General features: G+C 39.9%; 1 protein-coding gene and 2 long non-coding RNA genes across 4 annotated transcripts in view; 1 reads left to right on the forward strand and 2 right to left on the reverse strand.

Moving 5' to 3' along the window:
* Window positions 1-11,066, forward strand: part of LOC147034946 (uncharacterized) — a 44,107-nt gene extending 33,041 nt beyond the window's left edge. Inside the window, exons 3-4 of the long non-coding RNA XR_015060832.1 lie at window positions 5,146-5,290; window positions 5,833-11,066. This is a non-coding gene — a long non-coding RNA (uncharacterized LOC147034946). The remainder of the gene's footprint in view (window positions 1-5,145; window positions 5,291-5,832) is intronic.
* Window positions 1-27,215, reverse strand: part of LOC147034943 (extracellular calcium-sensing receptor-like) — a gene marked incomplete at its 5' end in the record, with an annotated part of 379,428 nt that overhangs the window by 333,788 nt on the left and 18,425 nt on the right. The window lies entirely within an intron of this gene.
* LOC147034945 (uncharacterized) overlaps window positions 1-27,215 on the reverse strand; it is a 116,716-nt gene that overhangs the window by 85,817 nt on the left and 3,684 nt on the right. The window contains exons 2-3 of one of the 2 annotated variants that reach the window (XR_015060838.1): window positions 25,503-25,650; window positions 1,290-1,423 (exon numbers count right to left, since the gene is read on the reverse strand). This is a non-coding gene — a long non-coding RNA (uncharacterized LOC147034945). Of the gene's footprint in view, window positions 1-1,289; window positions 1,424-25,502; window positions 25,934-27,215 lie in introns of those variants that run through there. The other variant, XR_015060836.1, reaches the window with a different exon arrangement.

Consider the following 27,215-nt stretch of genomic DNA (forward strand, 5'->3'; position numbering starts at 1 on the left):
AAAATGGACCTCTGTGGGTCTTCAGTCAGTAGAGCTGGCCCAGGGTACCTGTCCCGCCTCGTGCGGTCACACCGACCCGAACCACCACGGTGCGACTCAAATCCATGACCTTGGCATTGCCACCACCAGGACTGCAGATCGCTATCGCCACGATCCTCTAGAATGCACTCTTGTCGACAACCACTCACTGGCTTTGGATGCCAGGTTGGAAATGTCTGAATTGAAATGTCCTTTCCCACAAGAAATGCCTCACGCACGATGACAGGCTGCTCGGCAAAACGCCATGATCTCCGGCTCTCTATGCTGGTCCCGACAACCACACTTCCCCTTTAGGAGGGAGGGGCTTCTTCTCTTGGCCACTCACCTCCTGATTGGTCGGACCCATTGCACGATTCCCTGGCTGTCTCCCATTGGACAAGCCAACGGGAGGTGGGGCAACTCCCACCCTTCTGGGTGGAGTCCCGATCGGAGGTGGTGGAGCACCGCCTACCTCCTCACCTCCAACCATGTGCGTAATGGAGATAGTGTTGAGTGGGGGACGGGGCGGGTGAGACGCCTGCTCCTTTCCGATTGGCCAAAGAGGGATGCCATGCCCATGTTAAACTCTGTCCACACACGTGCTTGCTCGCCGCGAGCAAAGAGCCCGGACAATTCCGAAAGCAGAGTTGTTGGGGGTTGTCGGTTGGGACGTAAAATCCAACTATAAAATAATTGCGCAGCGCACGTACAATTAATCACCCATTAAACATAGGATGGGACCCTGACTAGAAACACATACTTACAGATATAACTGCTCTATAGGACCTGAATGTTGTGTGCAGTAAGCTTCCAAATTCGTAACAATATAGCACTCGGCGCGGTTTATGTATTCATACAATAGTTCATACAAAACCCTCACAGCCTCTCCAGATCCCGACAAAGAAGGCATCTGGTTAAAATCTCACACATTCAAATTCTCATTTCACACTCACTGTGCTCAGTGCTGTTTGCAACCATGTGGTGCTGCTCAACGATCAGCGAGGCTGGGTGGATGAGGTCGAGTGGACCGAAGACGTATCTATGACATAATTTGGGGCTAACCCAGACTCTCCGCGGAGATGCCATGGGTCACTCACATAAGTCTGGGGATCGTACACGTCACTTGTCCTGCATGCTGCTAAAGTCCTTATGGGGTGATTGAGGCTGCTACAGCATATCTCTGCATCATAGTTTACACTCATGAATTGTTCAGCAAGGATAAGGGAGAACAAGCATTCCTAATTTCCCACGCGATTACCAATGTTCAGTACCTTGACACACTTGAGACAACGACCTCGATCACGTGACCACGCCTCGTTGAAAGGAGCACCCTCTCAGCTTCACAATATGTCGCACATTTCACATCTGTTATCCTTCCCCGGTTTACCGGGGAGATGAAGGCAGGCTGTAAATGTGACATCGGCACACACACACCATGCGCGAGCGCATCTCGTGACGGTTTCTCGAGCATGAAAAGTACATGAACCTCACAATGCACATGCCACCACCCGTCACTCATCCTTGCAATCACACCCTTCAATATCCACGCCTATGTTTCCATCCATAAATAAACCTTATTATATCACACTCTCACCGAAACACTCCCATCAGTGATAAACCCATTGTGTCCTCTGTGCATTCGTGCATACTTGCATTAATATTCATGTAAGTTTCTTCCATTTTGTGCCCGAAGCCACCATTGTTACCATGGTCACTCATCCCTGTAACCGCACCCCCAGCATAATAACTATGCCCCCATGTTATTTTGACGTGTCCCATGTGACATGCGCATCTTTTTTGGACCATTTTGATCTTTCGACCACTTGGTCCTTTTTGAATCCAAAGGATTTTGGACCCTTTTCACATGCTTGAGAGTTCAGACACTTTTGTCTCTTTAGATGCTAAATACAATTGGAATGTACCCTTTAGACCATCTAGAACTTTTTAAGTGCACACCACACAAATATTTATCGTCTTCTTTCAAAACACAGACTTTCCATTTTTCAGTAAGGCCTAGGTCACATTTGCTCTACGGCGAGGATACGGCGGGCGTACACCCTCTGAATTGACAGAAACGTGCGGCGGCCGCAGAGAAACTGAGGTGGCCTCAGGGAGGCCCTACGCCATTTGATTATATTTTACAGGCCGTAGGGGCGCCGTGGAATTATAGTGTGGAGTTATAACTTTTTTTTCATTTCTACGTTCGCCATAGCAATTTGAGAAGCCAAGCTATGACGTAGATGTGTTCCACGTCAACCGTACGTAGGGCATACGGTGGGCTTGCGTTATTCGTGCGGCTGCCGTAAGCTCTTCTCAATGAAAAATGAATTTTCCCATCCCCCAAAAAATTATGGCGCCGCACTATTTCCATGGTCATCGTACGGTGGCCTTGCGGTCTGTGTGACTACCTGCGGGCAATGCAGGGTCGACGCACGGTTCCCCTACGCCCGCCGTGCACCTACGTACGGCCTCCGTGGCAGTCTGCGTCGACCGTGCATCCACCGTTCACTACCACTAGAGATCGGAGTATTGGTGTTTGCCTATACAGTGGTGCCCCCAGAATCCCAATTTAATTCGTTCCAGGAGGCTGTTCGGATTGCAAAAAATTCGGATTCCAAAAATATTTTCCCAATAAGAAATAATGGAGTGAATTAATCCGTTCGTGGACCCAAAGAAAACCCACTTTCAAGACACTTCAAACTCAAATTCCCCATGTTCAAGGTAAAATAAGACGAATAAATGACCTTCGGTGGCAGTGTATTGTATGTAAACTGGTACAATCACCACATCCAAAGGTCCACACAGGCTCGAGCTCCGTCCTGGGTTCCGATCGCTCGCGCACTTTGCGAGAGCGCTGCCCCCGGGGCAGCTAATCAAACATGATGCCCGCAGAACCACAATCACTTTCATCAAACGCATCAGGCTGACGTAATCATGGATATTCCAAATTACAACTGGTTTTGCTGTGAAATTCAATCCTTGCCCGACAGTCCGTCACACCACGTGATCGGATTGCTTTTTTGTTATTAATCAAAATACAAGATGATTAAAAAAACAAACATCACAAATGAAGGTGAAAACACGAGGTAAGGCCTAAGTCACATTTGGCTCGGCGGCCGGAGGTTCTACAAAATGTACGGGCACTAGCAATTATAAAGCGGCCGCAGTATTTCCATGGTCACACAATGTAGCAGTCACATATGTTTTTATTTTTCGGGTAGACGCACGGGGTATTTATAAATTGTGGAGACCAAAAACGTGGGGTTGCCGTACGGTCTTTGATTTGAAGTCGCACGGTGAACTTAGGGCGTTCCTGCAGCTGCCATATAATTTTCAAGGCAGACGCAAGGTGACCGCAAGGTGACCGCAGGGTGACCGCAGGGGGCCCTAAGCCAAACGTGTGGCCAGACGGACGGTAACGAATGGGTTAATTTTTTTTTTTAAACCAGTTCTTTTGTTTTGGCTTGTCGAATTTCTACGGCGAACGTAGAAATGAAAAAAAGTTATAACTCCGCATTATAATTACATGGCGACCTTACGACCTGTAAAATATAGTCATACGGCGTAGGGCCACCCTGAGGCCACCTCAGTTTCTCTGCGGCCGCCGCACGTTTCTGTCAATTCAGAGGGCGTACGGCCGCCGTATCCTCGCCGTAGAGCAAATGTGAATGAGGCCTAAAGTATCGATCGACACACGAGAGATGCTTTCATGAGGACTTCCACCGACGAACTGAATGAACAAAGCACGAAGATGCGGCTCGAACAGGTGGGGGTGACACGTGAACAAATATGAACGCTTCGTTGTGTTCGGTTTTTTAAAATGTATTAGGTTTTTAGGGCAAAATTTTCTCGAAAAAATTGTTCGGATTCCAATTTGTTCAAACAATGGGGCGTTCGGATTCTGGGGGCACCACGGTATATTATAGTTATAGTATATTCAGTTATATATACTGGTATATTTTTATTTCAGTAAAAAAAGAACTGGTATATATACCCACTCGTTACCATCCGTCTGGCCGCACGTTCGCCTTAGGGCCCACCTGCGGTCGCCTTGCGGGCACCTTGCGTCTGCCTTGAAAATTCTATGACCACCGCAGCGATGCCCTAAGGTCACCGTGCAACATCAAATCAAAGACCGTACGGCACCCCCATGTTTTCGGTCTCCACAATTTCTAAATACGCCATGCGGCTACCCGAAAAATGAAAACATATGTGACTGCTACATTGTGTGACCGTGGAAATACTGCGGCCGCCATATAATTGCTAGTGGCCGCAGATTTTGGAGACCCCACGGCCGCCATGGCAAATGTGACCTCGGCCTAAGTAATGCGCAAACTTGACATGTCCCATGTGACGTGTGCGCCATGTACGTCATTAAATATACACTGTTCTGGGAGAAGGAACCCGACAGTGCCCGGCAACACCGGGTACCATTTCTCGTATTTAATAATGATCTTCTCAAAGCATTGCATGATGACTGAGGTCAGTACAACATGTCGTTGCATGAGCTAGTTCAGGCAAGGTTGAGTGCAAGAGATAAAAAAAAAAGTCGTGGGAAAGGACATATTTTGAATCTTTTGAAGTTAAATGGATGTGCAGTGACTAAACTCCACCCCTTACATACATAAATTTATACACACATACACATTCAAGTTATCCTCCTTGCTTTTCATGTGGAAATTTTACACCTTGTATTAAATATGACATCTGGTTAATGCATTTATTTGAAAGCATCAAAAAGTCTCCAAAGTATTATAAAATCCACAAATTCAATGGTTCCATTTTAATTATGTCAAAAATATTGCGAAGCATAATTTTGATTCACATTTGAGAATATGTTGTCCGATTTTGCACAGTCACAGATAATTATAAAATTTGCTTCTTGTTGTGTTATAAGGTAATTAAAAATAATTGTGGTATTTTAAAGGAGATTGAAGTGCAATAGAACCAGATGTTTTCCCAGGTTTACAGACAAATGCAAAACGTCAGAAGCTGCTGTGTAATTTTTCCTTGCTTAGAATATAAAGCGTTCTTCAACCTCTGCATTAACAAGTGAACATATGTTTGAATAAGCGATGATCTTTATTTGCTTATTATTTATTAACCTGCTTTCTGCCTGTGGGAAAGTATGCAGCCCTCAAACAAGAAAAGACATAAATAACTTGCCTTCAAGAGGGGATGTCATTGTTGGAGGATTTTTTCCCATTCACAATTCTGCTGTGATAAAGAGTTCATCTCAAAGTGGATATCATACTGAACTTACCTGCACAACGTAAGTTAGTTTATAAATTTGTTACTAGGAAAACGTAAGTTAAGCTTCTGAATTATAATGTAAGTTAGTTATAGCTCGAGTTAAAATGTAACGTTAGATAGTTCATTACTTACCTGATTCCACATAAATCAGCTTGTTTTGTTATTCAATCATTGTTACTCAAACTATATCTGTTATAGTACAAAAGCTCTAAAAATGTTCACTATTATAATTGTTATAAATTTCACCATGTGTTTTTTATGATCTTGCATTATTACAGGAATATTACAGAACACTAATATCAAATAATGATATCAAATTAGGTTAATGGCCGTTTTCTGTAGATAATTGAATTATATTTACATTAGTATCTTCTCTCTCATTCACCTGTTGACATAACCTGGATGTATATGTTAAAAATATAGATTTGGTTAAAAAAACACAAACTACCGAGGAGATGTTAGTTTATATGCAATATTTCATTATTGCTGGTATTCATCAAAATGGATCTGTAATCATACTAATAAATGACAAATAATTAATTACGTAGTTTCCTTTTCAAGGAACTTCAAAAAAGGATGACACCATGAAGCTCATCGAGCCTGCACAATGATTGCCAGCCTATGGTTATTTGTCCATGCTTCATCTGTTTTTAAATGCTGATCATCAAGAAAGCATTACCAGATTTAGTCTGTGGTATGACTTGGCAGGGGTTCAAACTGCTGATGTCAGACACAGAGCAGATGCAGCTCTAACCATTATTCTGCAAAGTTTGGTTGCATTATCGATTTTACAATTAAATGTGTTGTTATATGGATCTGGCCAAGGGGTTAAAATGGGCGTAGATTACAATTGTTAATTCATAGTGCATGTTGGAATGAGCTTGATGTCCTTGTAATTAAATAAAAGGTGTTAGTCATGTGTTTTGAAATTCAGTATTTGGTTGCTCCATCCAAGTGTCTGTTTCTAAGCCCTGCCCCCAACTGCATTCTTGAATTTTCCACTGGTGTTATTTGTCCATATATGGTTTTCCTCTGAGCAAACAACCATTTGGTGACCCAAAGAATGATCGTTGGGGTGGACGAAAACTGCTGGCGACAAATGATCAGTCCATCCCATGAGCCTTCTAGTCAAGCATGTCTGCCGGTGCCGACCTCCCTCTACCCCACCCCTCCAACCTTCCACAACATGGCAATCATACTGCTGCAGTCGTGGCAACATGGCAACCTTCCACAACATGGCAGATTAAACAGGTTAGACGTGCATTAAAAAACGCCTCCATAAGCAAATTGTTTGACGGCTTTCCCGACCAATACTGTTTGTGAAATTTGCTGCAGTCGTGCGTCTGAGATGCTGATTCTCACAAAATTAATTGAGTAGATGTTGAGACCTTCTTGCAACCCATCTGCCCAGTGGCATGACGGTCTCAAAGACTTGCAAAGGGTTAAACATAGAGTTTAAAATTAAGAATATATCTGATACAAAAAAATAATGAATTATAAGAAAAATTACACAGCATAACATGAACCTAATTACAGACAGGCCATGATTATTTGCATGGAATAGATGGACAGCATACGTGGTTAGGAATAGATTGTGATAGAAGAATGAAAACGACAGATGAAAGATGGAGTATTTCACTCAATAGCAGGATGCTTGTCATCAATTGAAAGTTGAATACAGTTATGTCGTGTACATGTCAAATGTGAGTCAAAATGCCCTTAATTGAACCGTTATTGATGCTGAGATGCTGATTCTCACAAAATTAGATATATTGTATAATTATTGTATAATTTTTCTTATGATTCATTCTTTTTTGTATCAGATATATTCCTTAATTTTAAACTCTATATTTAACCCTTTGCATATATTTGAGACCGTCATGCCACTGGGCAAATGTGCGGCAAGAAGTCTCCACATTAAACCAGGTCAAACAAACAAACCATATAATTTAAAGTGGCAAAAAGATTGTTGCTGTTTTGATATTGGAGAGCAATGAATTACAGAAAATATAATTCATGAACATGTATTGTATTTTTACTATTTCTGAAAGAGAAACTTGAATTTCAACCATTTTTAGAAGATAATTTTGAGGGCAGTGAAAAAGTGATAAAGGAGGTTTTTCATTCCTGCAGATAAGTCAGAATGTAAGCTGAAAATGAAAGAGGATATGAAGCACTGTAGAAGAGAAGGAGAAAATAATAATTCAGCATCTGGCCGAGCATTCATTCTTTACCAAAATCAATAAGTTCACAGGTCATTTTGGAGCTAGCGAAAGAGACACTGATATGTATTGGTGAGCATGCAGCACTAATATTGTGCTCTGGAAGAAACCAACTATTTAAAGTAATGCCATTTTGCTTCATAAAACGAGAAAAATTTCATGCAAACGCAATGTTCATAATCTGTAGAAATTCTGAAAGTAGAGAAAGAAGGATTGTGGAAAGAGGTCATTTAAATTAGGGACCACCTATTTATTATAACCACATGTTGGAGTTGTTGCAGGGTGATCGAATCTAATTCCTCTTCTCCATGAGCAAGTTCTGTATCATACAGACACTTAAAGGTTACCAGCAACTGGTTTTTTTATTCCAGAAACTCATCCAGAGAGCCAAATTCCGGCCGGGAAAGCATACGTAACGAGTCACATCTTTGGCAATGTAGGATGGCAAATGCAGGATGACAGAAAGGTCCACAGAATCAGAAAAACGAATAGATGTGGCTTCAGTAAACACTTATTTTTTGTTCTTTTCTTGAATAAATATCTTGAAAGGAATGTTTTAATGTATTTTTTATCCCCCATTCACAATAAATAGTGATTTGGATTTATTATCATCCCCTTTTACGTTCGAGTGGCAACAACCCCGAAGAAAGACCATGTGATTGTCATATATCACGTGACCTGCAACATCGTCTTAACCTCTGGTTCAAACATGTACAGTCTGACAACACTTTTTATGTAAGGATTTTGACTATTGTCACAATCTATGGTTTCTTCATGAGAAAAATATTCATCAAATTCACTTCCTGATGAGTCTAAAGCTAGTTGTGCGCCATTTTCCATTTTGTACTGAGACAATCTTTCCCTCGACTGCGTCACACAGAGGACGAAATAACCAGAGCAGTTATGTGGAATTTTATAATTAAAAACCATGTTTAGTTTTTTATTGAATACTTAAAAATCTATCGTCAAATAAAAAAAAAAATCCTGCTATCTGGACCTTTAAAAACACTTGTTTTAGGCAAATGACAGTTTTTGCATGAATTAGGTTTCTTGTGTGAAATATTTTGTTTTGCTTACAAGCTAATATAAACATGAGTTGATGAAAAATATGCGTTTCAGCATCAGAATATTGATTTAGAACAAAAAACGTGGTGAGAACAAGCTCATGTGTTGCTAAAAATGCTTGTATTAGGCATATTCAACTGTTTTCATGTGAATTAAGTTTATTGTGTAAAATATTTTGTTTTGCTTCGAACAAGCTAAAATACACACTGATGAAAAATTGCTGAATACAACCATTTTGGGGGAGCAAAAAAACCTGGGTTGAAACAACCTAATGTGCTGTGAAAAATGCTTGTTTTAGGCAAATAACACCATTTTTGCACGAATTAGGTTCCTTTGTGAAGTCTTTTATTTTACTGAGAACAAGCTAAAATACACACTATTTGATTTAAAAAAAATGCATTTCTGCATTAGAATAGTGATGGAGAACAAACAACAGGGTCAGTTCAACATGTGTTGTGAAAAACGGTTCTATTAGGCAAATTTGACTGCTTTTACATGGATAAGGGTTCTTGTGTTAAATGATTTTTTTTGCTTAGTGCAGGCTTAAATGCACAATATTTGATGGGGGAAAAAATGGGGTTAGAACAAGCTACTGTGTTGTTAAAAACGCTTGTATTAGGCAAATTCAACCGTTTTGCATAAAATTAGGTTTATTTTTCTTCTTTGTACACATTGTCGAGGCTGGTATGAGAGCTAACACACAACACATAGCAAGGGGGGCATGCGACAAGAGGGACGGGAGAGGGAATGACAAAACAGTGGGGAACAGACATTAGGAGATCTGTGCAAGGGGGAGAGATTGGGTGGGGGAACATGGGGTACATAAGATGTACATTGGAGGGACTTTCAGGAAAGAAATCAGGGAATTTGAAGGAGGTGGGATTGTGGTGGATTAACAGGGGTAGAAAAGATCGTGGTTTGGGATGGAGGAAGATAAGAGGTGGTGGTGAACAGCTGTTTTGAAGGCCTGGAGGGAAGAATGGGGTTGAAGAGAGTGTGGGAGTTTATTCCAAAGGAGGGAAAAAAGAGAAATAAGAGTGAAGGAGAGCATTATCCATGATTTTGGTAGTTTTACCAGAAGGAGTTGTTGACAAACCTTGAGTGACCTGCAATATGGTGGGGACATATTGCAGACAGAGCAGTGGGGGGGGGGGGGCGGAGGTCGAGAATGGAGAGGAGATTGTAGAAGACAGAAAGATCACCGACCTGCCTGTGGTGAGAGAGTGAGAGATCCAAGGTCTCAGCCTCATCGCTGGAGATACCAATGATCCTAAATGCCTTGGTTTCCATAGCGTGAAGCCGAGAAAGTTGAGAGGCATGAGCACAAGCCCAAATAGGAGAGTAAAATGAGTTTTCTTGTGAGAGGGTAAACTAGAGGAGAGTTTCTTGTGTAAATGTATTGTTTTGCTTCATACAAGCAAAATACACACTATTTGATGAAAACACGCGTTACTGCATTACTATCGTGAAATAGAACAGATAATTGTGTGAGAATAAGCTAATATGTTGTTAAAAACGCTTGTATTAGGCAAATTCTACCATTTTTTCATTAATTAGCTTTGTTTTGTAACATAGTTTGTTTTGCTGAGAACAAAATAAAGTACATATGATTTGATGAAAAGCACATGTTTCTGCATTGAAATAGTGATTTAGACCAAAAAACGTGGTCACAACTACTGATCATGTTGTTAACAAAAACACTTGTTTTGGGGTTATAATACCATTTTTGCACTGAATTTATTGTGAAAAATGTAACGTTTTGCTTAGAACAAGGTACAATACACAATACTTGATGAAAATATGCATTTCTGCATCAAAATAGTGATTCAGAAAAAAAACAGGGTCAAAACAAGAAAAAGAGCAATCAGAGATAGCAAACCCTCACCAGGACTTCTTTTGAGTGGTGTATTTTTATAGGTTTTCAGGTAAATCCAATATGGCTGCCAAACCATGTCACCTTGGATGTCATTTGTGTCACTTTTGTTCTTTATGGAAAGACGGTCATATGTGTAAAGTTTTGCCTCAATCTGTTCAGCCACTTCAGAGAAGAAAGTTTTTGAAGGTTTAAAAAAAACAAAAACAATACGGCTGCCGAATCACGTGACTGATGATGCTATGACATTTTTCGCCATGGACCATTTTATCCCGAAATGTCCTTCAAAAACTGATGCAGCGATTTACATGTGCAATTATGACGTCATAACGAGGGCATCTATGACCTCATTATGACGTCGTAATTGCATATATAGAGGGCAAAGTTTAAAATTTTTCCGTGTGGTTTCAGAGATGCAAAGTTTTTCCTTTTTTTCTAATATGGCTGCCACAGCAGGTGACTGATGATGTCATAATTATCATTGAAACATTCTGCAAGATTAGTCGCAACAATGGTGAAAATTTTGTCTCAATCTGACAAGCAGTTGCGGAGAAAAATACGAAAATTCTGTGCAGACAAACAAACAAACAGCCAGACAGACAGACCCAAATGCAATACCCTCTCTGAATCCATGAGCGAAGGTAACAAGCTAATGAATTGTGAAAATCTCTTGTATTAAGCAAATTCAACTTTTTTGCTTGCATTCATTTTGGTTAAAATACTTTGTTTTCCTATGAACAAGCGAAAATACACATTATTTAATAATAAAAAAATCATTTCTGCTTTAGAATCGTGATTTGAAACACAAGTGGGTCTCAAGCAACCTCAAGTGTTCTTAAAAACCCTTGATTTAGGCAAATAAGAGTTTTCACATGAATAAGTTTTCTTGTGTAAAATGCATTGCTTGTTTAGTATAAGCTAAAATACACGTTTCTGCATTAGCATCGTAATTTGGAACAAAAGACGGGGTCAGAACAACCAAATGTGTTGTTAAAATCTCTTCTGTGAGGCAAACAAGACTGTTTTTGCATGAATTATGTTTGTGATGTAAAATATTTTGTTTTCCTCAGAACAAGCTAAAATACACAGCATTTGATGAAAATCACGTTTCTGCATTAGAATCATGATTTGGGACAAAAATAAAAAAATAAACAAGTGAAATCCTTCAATACAGCATGTGTGGTGAAGCAAATGAGTACACTAATGTTAAAATATGAAATTTATGCTTTTTCAGTTGAAAAACAATTAAAAAGCATACTTAATATTTGAAATGTAAAAATCTTGTTATTATTGTGATAAGCACCTTTATATATAACAGAAGGAATGAAATCGTTCAATACAGCATGGCAGGGGGCCACAAAAGAATGATGTAAAAAAATAATTCAAGATGTCCCTAGTTGAAAGAACCACTTCTCACTTTGCCACCAATATCTGCCATAATTGTAAGTAAATTTCAACGACTAATGCATGACGAAACACTTGTTTATGGCTAATATTAAAGACAATGATGGCATAAGAAGAACTCAGCTTTCAGCGTTCAGCGTTTGGCGCGAAATGCCATGGTGGGCAGAAATGGCGTCTTTCATTCGTTCGTACATGAGAGGGGAGCGTTTCTTGGTTTTTTTTTTCCAAAAAGCAATAAATTCAATGGTTTTCACATATATAACACATTAGTTTCACAAATTTCTATTGAAAAAGGCAGTATTGTGTGAATCTAATGTGTAGTTCATGCGGAAACTGGCAAATTATTAATATTATCTTTTCGGATGTTTCCGTCAGTTATGGGTATATCCGTCAATTGTTTCCGTCAGTTGTCGGCCCATGAATACTCGGGTATTTCCGTCAATTGTCGCCATTTCTGTCTAGGTTACGCACTGCCATCTACCGGACGGCCGTCATTGGCTGTCACTTGAGGCGTGTGGGGGGGGGGGGACACCGGAGACATGGTAGACACCGGGTACATTTCAAACTCGGTGCAATTGTATACCAGCGCATGCGCTGTAATAAAATAAAATCGGAGTTAGAACAAGTAAATATGTTGTTAAAAACTCTTGTTAAGGCAAAAAGACTGATTTTGCATGAATTAGGTTTCTTATGTGAAATATTTTGTTTCTATTTGATGAACACTATTTCATCAAATAGTTAAAAGATAAAATACACACTATTTGATGAAAAATACGTGATTCTGCATCAGAATCGTGATTTACAACAAAAAACGGAGTGAGAACAAGCTCATTTGTTGTAACAAATTCTTGTTTTAGACAAATTCATCCGTTTTTGCGTGAATTATGCTTCTTGTGTAAAATATTTTGTTTTCGTAAGAACACGCTAAAATTCACACGACTTCATGAAAAACACGCATTTCTGCAAAAGATTTGTGAGACAGAACAAAAAAACGAGGTTACTTTTGGTTTCTGAAGAACAAGCTAAAATACACAATAATTGATAAAACGCACACGTTTCTGCTTTATAATAGTAATTTGGAACAGAAAATGCATTCAAAACATAATGTGTTGTTAAAGCATTGTCATTGAATAATTATCACTTGAACGAGCAATTCATGAATGAGCAACTTTGTTTGTGACTCCTGCTTCAATTATTTTCTCTCTCTTGCTGGTCTTTCCAAAATGGGTGAAGATATACTGTGACAAAAATATACAACAAAATGCAATTATCTCTATTGTTGTATTCTTTGAAATGTTTTTTTTTTACTGTACATTTTTCCCCATATCTCGCCCCCCCCCCCCTTTTCCCATGAATGCATTAGTGGGTCTTTTTGGACCAACCATGATTTTTGTTTTGCTATAGCTTTGTTAGAAATTTTTTTGTTATGTATGACCTTTCATATATGCTTCAAATAAAGGGTAATAGTTATTCCTTTGTGATTGTTCTATTTTTTTCTCTTTCAGGATCACGAGAAAAATGTCATTCACAAAACAAACTTTGTGCTAATACAGAAGTGGGTCATATTGACCCAGGCCAAGAATGATTGTTTGTTTCACAATTACAAAACATTTTCAAGCATGACCTATCATATAAGCTCTAATAAAAGGGTAATATATATTACCGTGTGTATTTATTTGAAGTATTCATGAAAGTTCATGCATAGAAGAATTTTACAGCAGTTACAGTGAAAGAAAAAAAACATCATGCCTTGTCAATATGATGCACTTCTGTATTATAGGGGGTATTAGATTTTTAAAGATTTTTTTCCCATGATCCTGAAAAAAAAAACCCCCAAAAAACCACGGAAACACATCGGAATATATATTATCCTTTATTTGAAGCATATGTGAAAGGTCATGCATATAAATGTTTTTATAACAATGTTCTAGGGAAACAAAAATCAGGCTGGGTCAATATAACAAGTATTCCCTCAATTATGAATGGAAAAAGAAAAAAAAAAACAGATATAGGAACATGTACTACCCTTTATTTGAAGCACTTATGAAAGGTTATGCATAAAAATGTTTTTATAAAAAAGTTATAGAAGAACAAAATCAGGCCGGTTCAATATGACCCACTTCTGCATTATAGGGGGTATTAGATTTTTTTTTTCTCTGTGATCGTGAAAAATAAAAATAATAAAACACAAACAGGAATATGTATTATCCATTATTTGATGCATATATGAAATGTTATGAATAAAAATGTTTTGTTATAGTGTAACAAACAATTATTCTTGGCCCAGGTCAATATGACCCACTTCTGCATTATCAGGGTATTTCACTTTAAAATATTTTCCCACAATCCTGAAAAAACCACACACATAGGAACATGCATTACCCTTTATTTAAAACACTTATGAAAGGTCGTGCATAAAAATGTTTTTTATGACAAAGTTATCAGATAACAAAAATCACACCGGGTCAATATGGCCCACTTCTGCATCATAGGGTGATGCAGTTCTGTGCTCGTCATTCGCCCCGACATTGGTAAATGTGTCAACGTTCATCTGAAAAACTCGGATGAAATATCAACTTATCGAACATGGTTAGACTGTCACACCATCTTCTGTGCCTTCTGTGCCTTCTTCACCAAGGGTATCGTTGTATCATTTGTGGTTCTAAATATGTTAACAACCAAAGTTATCCGGGTCTTTTTGGAACACCCTGTATTTAACAGGATCCTTTGCTCTGACAAAGAACCACCACAAATCTGGGTCACCCATTTAACACCCTCTCCTCATGTTCCAAAGTTAACTTATAATAACCCTGCACAGATATTCTGCACCCCAACACCACTATGTACACCTAGTCATTGCATATAATGTAAATTGCAGAGTCAATTATTAGATACATCAGAATAAATCATTTTTTCCACTCCAGTTATTCCTGCTCATTGACCTGAGGTTTACCAATCATATATAATACCCCTACCTTACTTGCATAATGGAGAAAAGTAGGCTGGATTAAGGACAATAGAGTTGTGTGCTCATACTTTGCTTTTGTTAAAAAGCATGCTATGCTCGTTATGGAATAATATGTGAGGGGGGTGGACAAAGATGACACCAAACCAGCTTCGGTGGCAAAACAGAGCGTTCACTCTCAGTCTGGGAGGTTGGCAGTTCAAACCTAGACTGAGTCATACCAAAGACTTAAAGTCTTTTGTAGGACTCGGTCATGCTGCTTCCTTGCTTGACACTCAGCATTTAAAAAGTATAGAGCAAGAACAACCACAAGTTTGTAATAAGGGAGCTCATGTTATTATATAAATGTGCAGGAACAGTAAAAAGATGTCTCATGTTACAGAATGTTTGGAATTAAAAAAAGAAAGAAAGAAAGAATGTAATCCACTGTACCAAGACAGAAAACTCTTAGATAGATGTGATTGCAACTGAACAAAGGTGGTAAGGATATGAACAAGCAGGTGTAAGAGAAGCCAGCCCCATAGATCTTCCGTAATACACTGAATAGTGTTCATGACCCACACCTGTCACATAAACCTCTACCAAACCAATTGCTTGTTGATGTGGAAAACTCTGCACTACACGACAGCACATCCGACCCCTCTTGCAGATAGACAGCATTTGTTGTCACACTTGCTACCGCTGGTTCCAACAGCCTACAATACCTGAGTTGCATAATTTAGCTGATGCTCTTTTTAGCAGACACTACCATGCTTTTGCTCTCCCTGCTCCATCAACCAGCAATGCAATGCTGTGTTTAATCAACTCATAATTGGCACCTATTTGTCCATTTTTTGGCTGTGCCTGCTGCTATTGGGCACATATGTCCCTGAAGAGGAGCAGCTCATCTGCCATTAGCAGGTGTTACCAATGTCAGCTCTCATGCATCCCAAATGTGTCTATGTTTGCCACCCCAGAGCTTCCCATACCTCTTTGCTGATTTACTCTTCACTAGCACTGGAATATACCAGGAGTGCTGGCTTTGAATCCTTTAATCAGTTAACCAGCTGCTCCAAAGTATTGCGCAGTCCTTTGTGGACTTTGTACTTTATTTGCTCATTGGCTGGTCTCTGGTTGCATCCACCCATCTTGTCAGCTCATTCTTGCAGTTCATCGTTGACGTTCTCTCACATTTTAAAATGTACTTGTATATTTGTAATGTTTTTCACCTTTCCCTTTTGATTTCCATTCTGTCTAGTACCACTGTCACCCATTACTTAATTGCCTTTTTTATTACCTTCGCCACTGAAGGTGAAGGAGGTTATTTTTCACGCATTTCTATGTGTTTGTTACTTGCAAAATCGAAATTTTTACCTTCGCATTCTGCGAAAGGTTATGTTTTGGTCGGTGTGTATTTATTTATTTATTTATTTGTAATCTTGTGATTCGTATAACTCAAAAAGTATAAAACCGAATTGCATGAAATTTGGTGGGATGATTGGTTATTAGCCAGGAAGCATTCGATTAGATTTTGGGATCGTTTGGGTCAAAGGTCAAGGTCACGAAAAGGTCAAAATCGTCTTTTTCCGATAACAGGGTCAATTTTTATTCAATTTGCATGCAACTAACGCCAAAATGTTCAGAATTCAATGCCTCATCTTGTGATATGCAATATTATACAATGATGCCCATACTCTTGTTACCGGTTAGGGGTCAAAGGTCAGCGGGGTCACGACCTTGAAAAATATGCGGTTTTTGTCATAACGCGGTCAATTCTTGTCCGCTTTACATGAACCCAGCACCAAATTGTTCAGAATTTAATGCCCAATCTTGTGACACAATGACGTCATAACACATGTCACCGGTTGGGGTAAATGTCAGGGGGGGGTCACGCCCTTGAAAAATATGCGGTTTTCGGCATAACTCAGTCAATTCTTATTCGATTTGCATGAAACCAGCATCAAACGAGATTACCTACTCTTGTTGAAACGTTGTATTCACCGAGCTTGCGAGTGAAGACTCGCCAAAACGACGCGAGTTGATTGTTGTTTAGTCCGTTGCCCCCGAAAGTCGGGGGGGGGGGTCATGACATTATAGATATGTGGTTTGTGTCATAAGACCATTCATATGAAACCAGTTCCCCACACTCATACCAAGAAAAAAAAAAGTAGTGGCGGCGAAGGTATGCGCTCTATGAGTGCCCGTTCTAGTTTCAAGTATATTGGGTCAGTCAAATTTGTTATTCTGTCTGTTTGTCTTTCTGTCTATTTATCACCAACAGGTCACAATTTAAAACCAATCTTCACGAAACTTCACCACCTGGTGGAGTTTGTCATAAGGAAGACGCTAATTGTTTTTGAGGTCAAAAAGGATAACCTAGGTCAAAGATCAACAATGAAGTTGGTGTTTCTAAAATCCTCAATTTTCATCCGATTGACTTGAAATTTGAAGAGGATTTGCACTTCAGGTCATTGAATTCAACCAGCCAATTAATTTTGAGGTCAACATTGGCCAAAAGGATAACATTTGTCGAATTTGTAATATTGTCAATTTTCATCCAATTGACTTGAAATTTCAAGAGGAGTTTCATATTTGGTCACTGAATTCAACCAGACAATTATTTTTTTCAGTCAACAATGACCAAAAAGTGAACATAGTTACATAGGCCCAAGGTCAACAACGAATGTTATATTTCTAAAATCCTCATTTTTCATCCCATTGACTTGAAATTTGAAGAGGATTTTCACATCAGGTCACTGAATTCAACAACCAATTATTTTGTAGGTCCACATTGGCCAAAAGGTCGACATAGGCGGAATTTCTAAAATTGTCAATTTTCATCCGTTTCACTTGAAATTGGAAGAGGAGTTGCATATTTGGTCAATGAATTCAAAAACCAATTATATTTGAAGTCAAATTTGTTTTTATGGATTTTGCAACTATCGTTTTCCAAGACCAGAGTATGGTCCTGATGGATGTATGGATGTAAAGCTCACATTCTCACCTTCCTATGTCTGCTTGTGAAGATGTTGGCTCTATTGCAGCCACATTTAAGTGATTTGCTTCACAATGCTGCCTCTCATGTTAAACATTAGCTCAGCTGCATTTGCTTGCAGCCTTGTTGTTGATAGGATCATCCTCCATGTCTGGTTCTATTGTGACACCACCATGATAAACAATTTCAAATGAGCTATATTTGGGTGTAAATGAGTGGAAGAAAAAGTATTTCTCTGTTTTGGCTGTTTCTGATGTTTTGTTTTATCCTTGTGAATATTAACAATATATTCATTGTATATGATGCAAGTAGAATACAAGCTACTGAATTGCAAATGTGAAATATCAAAATTCTACATTTTTTACTTTTATGACTTGCAAGATATCTGTAAAATAATGGTGAAAAACGATGGCACCCTTTTACGTTTTGTGGAAAAACGTTATTCTCATAATAAGTGAAATGTCTAAATGTATAATGCTTCACAAAAAAAAAAACTCTACTTGCAGATTACGTCCTGATGGTCTACAGTGGGCTTTAACTCTGGTGTACGCGATTCAAGAATTGAATAACAATCAAACACTTCTCCCAAATATTACATTGGGATACGACATATATGACTCTTGCTTTGCAATTCCGAAAGTTACAGAACATGGACTGCTGTTTTTAGAGAAGGAATTTGATTCACAAGACAAGTCTGATGATTATTGTCTCCCAAAAGCTGTTATTGGGCCATTTGTTTCAAAACTAACAATGCTACTAAGTATCACATTTAGCCTGTTTCAATTACCTCAGGTAATAATTATTGTCTTCTTTATCACTATCAACCATACTCTTGTGAAAGAGACCATTTTATTTCTTATATCAATACATCAATATCAAAACATAATCTTGTGAAAGGAACCATATAATTTCCCTCTTCCTGACCATTTTCCAATAATGTCTGCTACAAGTAAGGGAAACTGCTTGAAGTGGGAGATCCCCTCGAGCAGCCATTTTTGTTGGTCCGTTATACCCTGTCCACAGACCTTCCTTGCAAAAACAACAGAACTATAAAAAGAGCCAACAAAGCTGATTGGTCTCAAGGAAGTATCGCTGTCCTCCATAGGATCGCACCTCAACATCACATTTGCCTCTCCTGGAATTTGAACAATAAATACTTCTCAATATCATTGACATCAACTCCAATGAGGCAGCCCACAAAGCTTGTTGCTCTCACATAACAGACAGGTCCGTGACCTATCTATTTTACTCCTTTATTTCTGCCACCTCAGAGCTCCCCCCCCCAACCTTCTCCAGCAACTCCAGGTTGCATATGTTTTTCCAGTATCCCCATCTCCCAAAACCTAAAAAGAAATTAAACTCCCAAAATTCAGGCTGACTGCACAGAAACTGTTTTGTTCCTCTTTTCTCATATTTGTAGAATAAGCTTTATGAGGCCCACCCCCACTCCTTCCTCCCCCTTCCTCCTCCCATCCTTTCCCCTCCCTCCTTCCCCCTTCCTCCTTGCATCAGGTGGTGGCTCATGTGTTTATGTGGTGAATTGTGAGAAAATGACTGTTTAAAATCCCTAATAAGGTGTTATCATAGATAAAATATATATATATATATATATATATATATATATATATATATATATATATATATATATATATATATATATATACACATCACATTTAAAATCCCACCAGACATGGGAATGGGTTTATCCTGGACATGCATTGAAGGAAATAACTATCTGAGGACCTGGATGTGTGGATGCATTCATGAGATCGGATTGTGTAATCCGTAAATATATATATATATATATATATATATATATATATATATATATATATATATATATATATATATATATATATATATATATATAAAATATATATATATATATAAAATATATATATATATATATATATATATATATATATATATATATATATACATACATATATATATATATATATATATATATATATATATATATATATATATATATATATATATATATATATATATATATATATATACATACATACATACATACATACATACATACATACATACATAAATACATATATATTGTTACGGCTGTAGAAATTCGTAATACACCTTAAAGGGTCCTTCGATCAGTTATGACGCTAAGTTCATGTGTAGTTAGTCCACACCTGTTGTTTAGGGGGGAATATGTGTGATTCATCCAGGCTGCGGCGCTTTGAGTTAGCCTTTTTTCTTTCTCTATCGTTATTTTGGACCATTGAGCCGTCAACAACTCAAACACCACCACCTTCGCCTCTTTACCTCCACAACTCCAGCCCGCAAAAATCACTTCACCGCCATTTCCAAACAACGCCCACCAACCATCAAACCACCACAGCAAACCCCCCACCACCTTCGCCTTTCTCCTTCCACAACCATCAACCACACCACCAGTCAACACCGAACGTCATGCTGTCCAGGGCCCGTTCAGTAATAATTGCCGGACGCGTCGAGCCGCGAGTACAAATGCATTCCTTTTAGGAGAGGAAAACGGATCAGGAAGGCTTCACGCCCCTTTTCTTCCATCCAATGACTGAGCATTGGGTGGCATGGCCCCGCCTCCGAGCCCGCTGTGAATGCGTTCCTTTTGGGAGAGAGAAACGGATCAGGAGAGGCTCACGCTCCTTTTTCTCCGTCCAATGGGCGAGCGTCCGATAGTGTGGCCCCGCCTCCAAGCGCGTTTTGATCCGCGAATCTGCATACAGGCTCCTCCCCCGGTCTATAAAGACGTGAGAACAACGCAGCTCGTGTGGGAAGAAAGGAGTGGAGAAACGGGTGGAGAAAGGAGTGCAGAAACAGGGGAAGAAAGGAGTGGAGAAAAGGGTGGAGAAAGGAGTGCAGAAACAGGGGAATAAAGGAGTGGAGGAACGGGTGGAGAAAGGAGTGCAGAAACGGGTGAAGAAACGTGTGGAGAAAGTGGTGCAGAAAGTGTTTGTCCAGGAAGGAGTGTGAAGAAACGTGTCCAGAAAGGTGTCCAGCTCGCGTGTCCGGAAGGGGTGCAGAAAGGGGTGCAGAAAGTGGCGCTGGTCAGAACTAGTGAAGTCTGAGGCGTGTGTTTGTGGAGATCGGACGGCGAAGGGGACGAGTTCGGAGTGGAGGTCGAGGGACGAGTCGCGGAGTGGAGCAGGGATGCAGAGGAGGGCTTAGAGGCGAGAGTTCGCCAGAGTCAGGTGCGGTCCCAGGACCCTGCTCGCGGGACGGAGCGTCCGCCATTCCCCTCTCCCGACCCCGAGCATAAACAATTACCCCCCCCCCATCCGCGCTGAGATAGCGCCGGTAACCTCGTCCGTTCCCCAACCCAACCATGGTGCCTGCGCGACGCACGCCTGGAGGAGCTCACCGATCATACCAGGGACACGGAGTCAAGCGCGTTACGCCGTCATTGCGGCTAGCCCGCCATCGCGCCACGAGGGTGCGGGTAAGACCCCTGCTGTCTCGTGGACCTGGCCGATCACCCAGGTCACACGTTCATTTGGTCCACGGACCTGTCTCCTCCTTGCCTGTGAGGGTGGCTTGTGTTTTCTTTGCTTTTGGTGTAAATGTATGTGTGGCGCCAGTCTTGTAAGTAAACCAGTATAAGTGTGCTGTAAATAATTGCCTTTTATTCAGTTGTAGCTCTGCGTTACTTTTCTTGCTTTAACTGTTATATGTGCATTTTTGTATGGCTGCAAATACGTGCTTGCCCTGTGTGTGTGTGAAATAAAAGTGCTTGCTTGTTGAACTGTTTTCCCGTTTCGTTGCGTCCTTTCCTCCGTTGAAAGTTCCATCTTGCATCACGGAAGGGATTGGTAGTGGGTGTAGACACCCAATAAATAATCGGAACCGTCGAGGTCGACGAAAACTCTGCTCGGTTATCCCTGCAGCATGAAACGAGCCGCTTAAGCGGTTCGTGTCCGAAGTCGACCTGCAGCGAGGTATGATCGCCCGGTCGACCACTCGTGCAGGTACTTAGGTAGGTCGAATTTGGCAAGCAACCCTATCCTGCGCGGGTGGGCAATTGGCACGATTATGGTGAGGTTAAACCCCCACCCGTAACTAGCTCCTGGTGGTAGTTCCAGGAGGGTCACGACTGAATTGTCCGTTCCGGTGGGTGACGCGTCGCGATTTGAGTTACGTGGCCGATCGTACGCCGGGCGGGCGAAATTCGTAACAATATATATATATATATATATATATATATATATATATATATATATATATATATATATATATATATATATATATATATATATATATATATATATATATATATATATATATATCAGAAATGTATGAAAGACTTAAATGATGACAAGATACCTTCCCATATTCCTGTTGCAAATTGGTTTGTAGTCCCTCATTCACTTTGTAGACTGTGTTCTTTGTGTCTTCATCATATAAACTATGGTGTTGCTGTTATTAATTTTACACATATTAAATTATTTTATTTCTTGTTTGCTCATGGTGCTTCCACATCATCTCATTATCCTCACCTTATCCTAAAGTGGATAATATTCTTCCTCATGAGACTGATTTAATTGTTCCAGGTCTTGTAGGTTTATTATCAATGACGATTAATACCATCGTTTCATATGCAGACCATGGCTGCTCGTTGCACCATTATCTGGAAGTGCGGCTGTGCCACTGATGCTCAAAGGCAGTGCCCCTGTTAGCAGTAAGCTACTACTCAATTTTCTGACCTCGGCAGGAAAACAGGCTGAGTCAACCCACCTGGTGTTATTTCAGTGTCACGAACAGGGGCTTTGTACTGAAGATCCCAAGATCTTCAGCCATCCACTTTATCCATAACACCAAAACCAGGCTTTATACCCTAAATCGTACATATCATTTCCTCAAGATTGTGTTATCATGCAAACTGAATGCCCTTATTTCTAAAATCTAATTATTGTAAGATGAACATTGAATAAATACCACTTTCATATTTTTCGAATAAATAGCCATTTTGTCAAAGGTCAAACATTGTGTTAAACCATTTAGCCTCACCAAATCCTTTGCCTTTGTTAGAGTTGGACATTTAATTAATCTATAAATATTTTTCATGTCAATATTGATGGAAATCCTACATTACTCTCGATCAAATTGAGCTTTTGCATAAAAACTAGCAAGGACCAACACATTTGCAGTGGTTTCAACCAACCAATCTCCGTCCCCCCCCCCACTCCACCCCACCCATCCCCAAGCTGCCAATCCAAGGTGTAAGCCGAGAGGGTACTGGATGAGGAAAAAGCCCAGAAGGGGCAAGATGAGGAGGAAGCCAAGAGGTGGAAGGACGAAGGGAAAGCCCAGAGGGGGTGGGATGAGGGGAATCCCAGAGGGGCTGGATGAGGGGGAAGCCCAGAGAGGTTGGGACGAGGAAAGGCAGAGATGGGGAAGTATTGAGGGGAGTGGGGTGGGGAAAGCTTTGAGGTTGTGGGGTGAGGGTGAAGTTTTTTGGTTTGGGATGAGGATGAAGTTTTGAGGGGCTGGGGTGAGGTGAAGCTTTAAGAGGGTGGGGTGAGTGGGAAGCTAAGAAAGAGTTGAGTGAGGGGTTGCAAAAAGAGGAAACATGATTTGGAGGGATGGTGAAGCAGGGGACACATAGAAGGGGTTGGAAGGACACAGGCTTGTAGGACATGTGGAGGAGGGTATTGACACAGGGGTTTGACACAAAAAAAAACATGAACAGGATTTGATTGTTGTGTGCAGACAATTTCTGCAATCATAACTTCTCAAGGTTCCAATATTTAACATTCTGAAATAAAGTTCAAGGGAAGGGTCGGAGTTTTTGTTGAAGCACCGAGACGAGTTGTATTGGAACGAGAGGGGGGTTTATGGACCAATCACTTTGGTAAGAGTCAGGTAAATATGTCTTGGCAAAAGAAGAAGAAGAGGAGGAGGAATAGATTGTGATGAAGAATAACATCAGTTACTGATGAAGGAGAAATAAGGAAAGTGAAGTGCTGTATTTTAATATGTTTTAAAAAAAACTTTTAAAGGAAGAATAATTTTCTTCAATGAAGATTCAGTTTGCAGATGTTGAGAAACAGAAGAGATAAATAAAGAGGTACAGGAAGTATAATTAGAAAACAGAATGAGATTGGGTTTTGGAATCAAAGTTTTCTTTTTTGGGATTGTTTTTATTATTTTTTGAGGCAAGTTGGGAAATAGGATAATGGTGAAGAGGAAAAAAAGGCCAAAATTTTAGGAAGAAAAAAAAAACGAAATGACAAAACATCAAAACCAAGACAATTTTCCTCCTGGCTATCCAAGGAGTATGCCTGGGCTACACAGAAATAAATTAGACAACATAGAAAAGGTATGATTTAACACGGAAAAAAAAAATGACAAAAACACAAACAGCTAATTGGGGAGAAAAATGATTCAGTTTGGAAAACCGCTTTGATTGAGGTGGAAGGAGCAGATGCTGATTCAACTTACATGTGGAGCAACCCCATACTGAAAGTCAAAAATGGCATTTACCTTGAAGCAATCCTCCTTTTAGTGGAAATTGAGATGATAATGGTATCATCCAAATCATAGATAGTAACAATTGCTTGCAATGCATTTAATTATCTAATGGAAAAAAGTTATAACTTTTGAAACCTTGAATATTTGAATTATTTTCACCAATTTTTTATGGAGATAATTGAGATTTATCCTTTTTAATTTGTTTGATGGCCCGTAATTTTTATGATTTTCTTTGGAACCTATCACACTTTATAACACAAGCAGCTGAGCTTACTATTATTATTATTATTTTTACCAATTGTTGAACATAATCCAATTCAAGGATCAAACAACCCATCTCCTTCATTTCTAAATTGTTTGCCTAAATATTCTTACATCGATTATATTAATATTTTGAACACCTAAAGTAAATGTATGTAAGAATACATGATCAACTTTGGAAAAGCAAAAAAAAATCCTGCATTTTCACCTCCTCATTGAAAACACCCAAGAGGCTAAAACATGTGAACTTCAACCTGCCACGTTGTACAAATTCCTATTTTATTGTTTCCTCCACCACTAATGCTCATAATCAGTGTCCTGAAAAATTCTTCCGCAACATGCTCAAGCTGGTGAAATGGAAGCACCGTGTGTTCCTTATGTATCAACACCTTTCAGAGCTCCGAAACGGATTGCACAACAAATTATTTGGATTTCAAACGACTCGCATCCAGATTAGACATCGACAGTATGACCTGCAGCAAACATAATGGAATTACTTCAAACTTATCAGGAGGCATTTATTACTTATTTGGACAATTTTGATAAGCATTTTTCTTCCACATTTCCCTTTACATGAGGTGAAGCCACATAGCACCAAGCTACTGCCCTGCCTTGTGCATGATGTGTAGTTTAATTTCTCTTTATATCTCTGATATATTGTGCTTGATCATGCTTGAACCTCAAATGCATCACTTAATTGGAGTTGTTTGTATTCACAATCAAAATACTTGAAACTTGACATAAGTAGGCATTCTGTGATGACAAATATAGACGATGAATGATATGTTGCTAAATCGGATATTTTGGATTAAAATGGGTATCTGATATGGTATGTGATAATTTGAAAAGTGTATTTCATTTTAAAAAGAGCACATGATATAATGGATTAAAAGGTTGATCATTTTGATGAAAGTTTAGGTGGGCTATGGTGCTGGCTGCAGATGCTTGAGTAATAAGAAAATATATTCTTCTTATGTTCGGACATACCATAGTGAAGTATACTGGGGAACAGCATTTTCTCATCTGGTGAAACACTTTGGCTGGACATATGTTGGTATCCTGGCAGTGGAAGATCCATATATAGCTGACCCAATTGCTGATTTTCTGGCTGATATGAGAGATGGAAGCATCTGCACTGCATTCCAAGAAATATTACCACAACACTATGAAGAAAAACACCTTGAATATGTAGGTAAGGTCAAAAGACATACATCTAGTCTCTTAGTGCAAATAAAATATAATTAACAAGCTGGGTTGATTTTAAAGAGCAATATAAAAAGTTGCGACTGTTCGAAATAGAATCAATCATTAGAATCAAAATAAAAACCAATGAGTGTCAAGTAGTCCAAAGAAGAGAGCCAGACATAACAAAACACACACACACACGCACACACACACACACACACACACACACACACACACACACACACACACACACACACACACACACACCAGCTTTCACATTTTCATTTTCATCGAAATCAAATGCACTCCCCTTTCTCAATGTGTTAGTCAAGAAAACGGGATGGATTATTAGCTGCAACATACTGCAAAGCTACCTTCACCATACAGTACACGTGGTGGGACTCCTTCAACCCAACTACATCCATCATTCAGCTTAACATTTCTTACAGGTCTTTCAATGCCAGTGATACCCCCCCCCCCCAATCTGCTTCAAATGTAATAAATTTATTTCCTTCCATCAACAAAACACCATCCAAGATCGACATTCCAACACCTGCTCGCTATTCAAATATTTGCCCGCCATTGACCAGACAGTGCTGCTTCACTGTGAAGGCAACTACGACCACTTAAACCACCTTGCTATGCCCTGCTTCCAGCATCAACCACATTGCCTGCTCAACATTCGAATAGCACTTTTGTTTGCTACATCTGGCACTCACTACTCAAACTCACTACTTTTTGGTGAGGAGGGTGTTTGGATATGGACACCCAGCAGGATTAAAAACAAAACCTGTCAAAGGGCGGAGGAGTTCCTTGTGAGCCAACAGCCATCCATATCTAGTGCCCAACTGTGTCTGCGGACATCCTCCTGCAGTTGGGTTACTTTTTATCAGGAGGATGGTGGCAGGATTTGCACTCCGGCCACCGTAAAACGCTTCATTCCACAAAACACAAGAACGCAAAAAAAATCTGAAAACCCACTCCGTAGGAGTACCTCCTGTGCAGCTTCTTCTCTAGGGCAGCTCACCAGATGATGGGATTGGGGCAAAGCCTTCGGGACCCCCAATCTTTGATGAAAGGAGGGAAACGACGGGGTAACATCCCTGGGTCAGATTGCGGGACAGTGTGTCGGAGTGCTGCTGAGGTGTCGTCCACCAGACGGCGGTCTCGTTGGGTTAACCTGAGAGGGTCGCTTCGGGTGGGTGCCTGGAATGTCCTATCCCTAAGAGAGGATGATCACCTGTCTCTGTTATCATCTGAGCTCAAGCATTTGGACATCGGTATTGCAGCACTCTCTGAGGTTCGGAGACCGGATTGCGGCGAGATAATGGTGGGTGGTTACAACTACTATTGGTTTGGTCACTCTGATGGTTACCATACTCAAGGAGTTGCTGTAGCTGTGTCCAATAGGCTGACCCCAATGATAATTGAGGGAACACCGGTCAACGAGCGTATTATGAGACTAAGGATTCGTCACTCCTTCGGTGTCATTTCCCTGGTCTCTGTCTATGCTCC

The sequence above is a fragment of the Eptatretus burgeri genome, chromosome 1 (genome assembly GCF_056783735.1).
Source record: "Eptatretus burgeri isolate ZD-2024b chromosome 1, Ebu_testis_v1, whole genome shotgun sequence".
Taxonomy (NCBI): domain Eukaryota; kingdom Metazoa; phylum Chordata; class Myxini; order Myxiniformes; family Myxinidae; genus Eptatretus; species Eptatretus burgeri.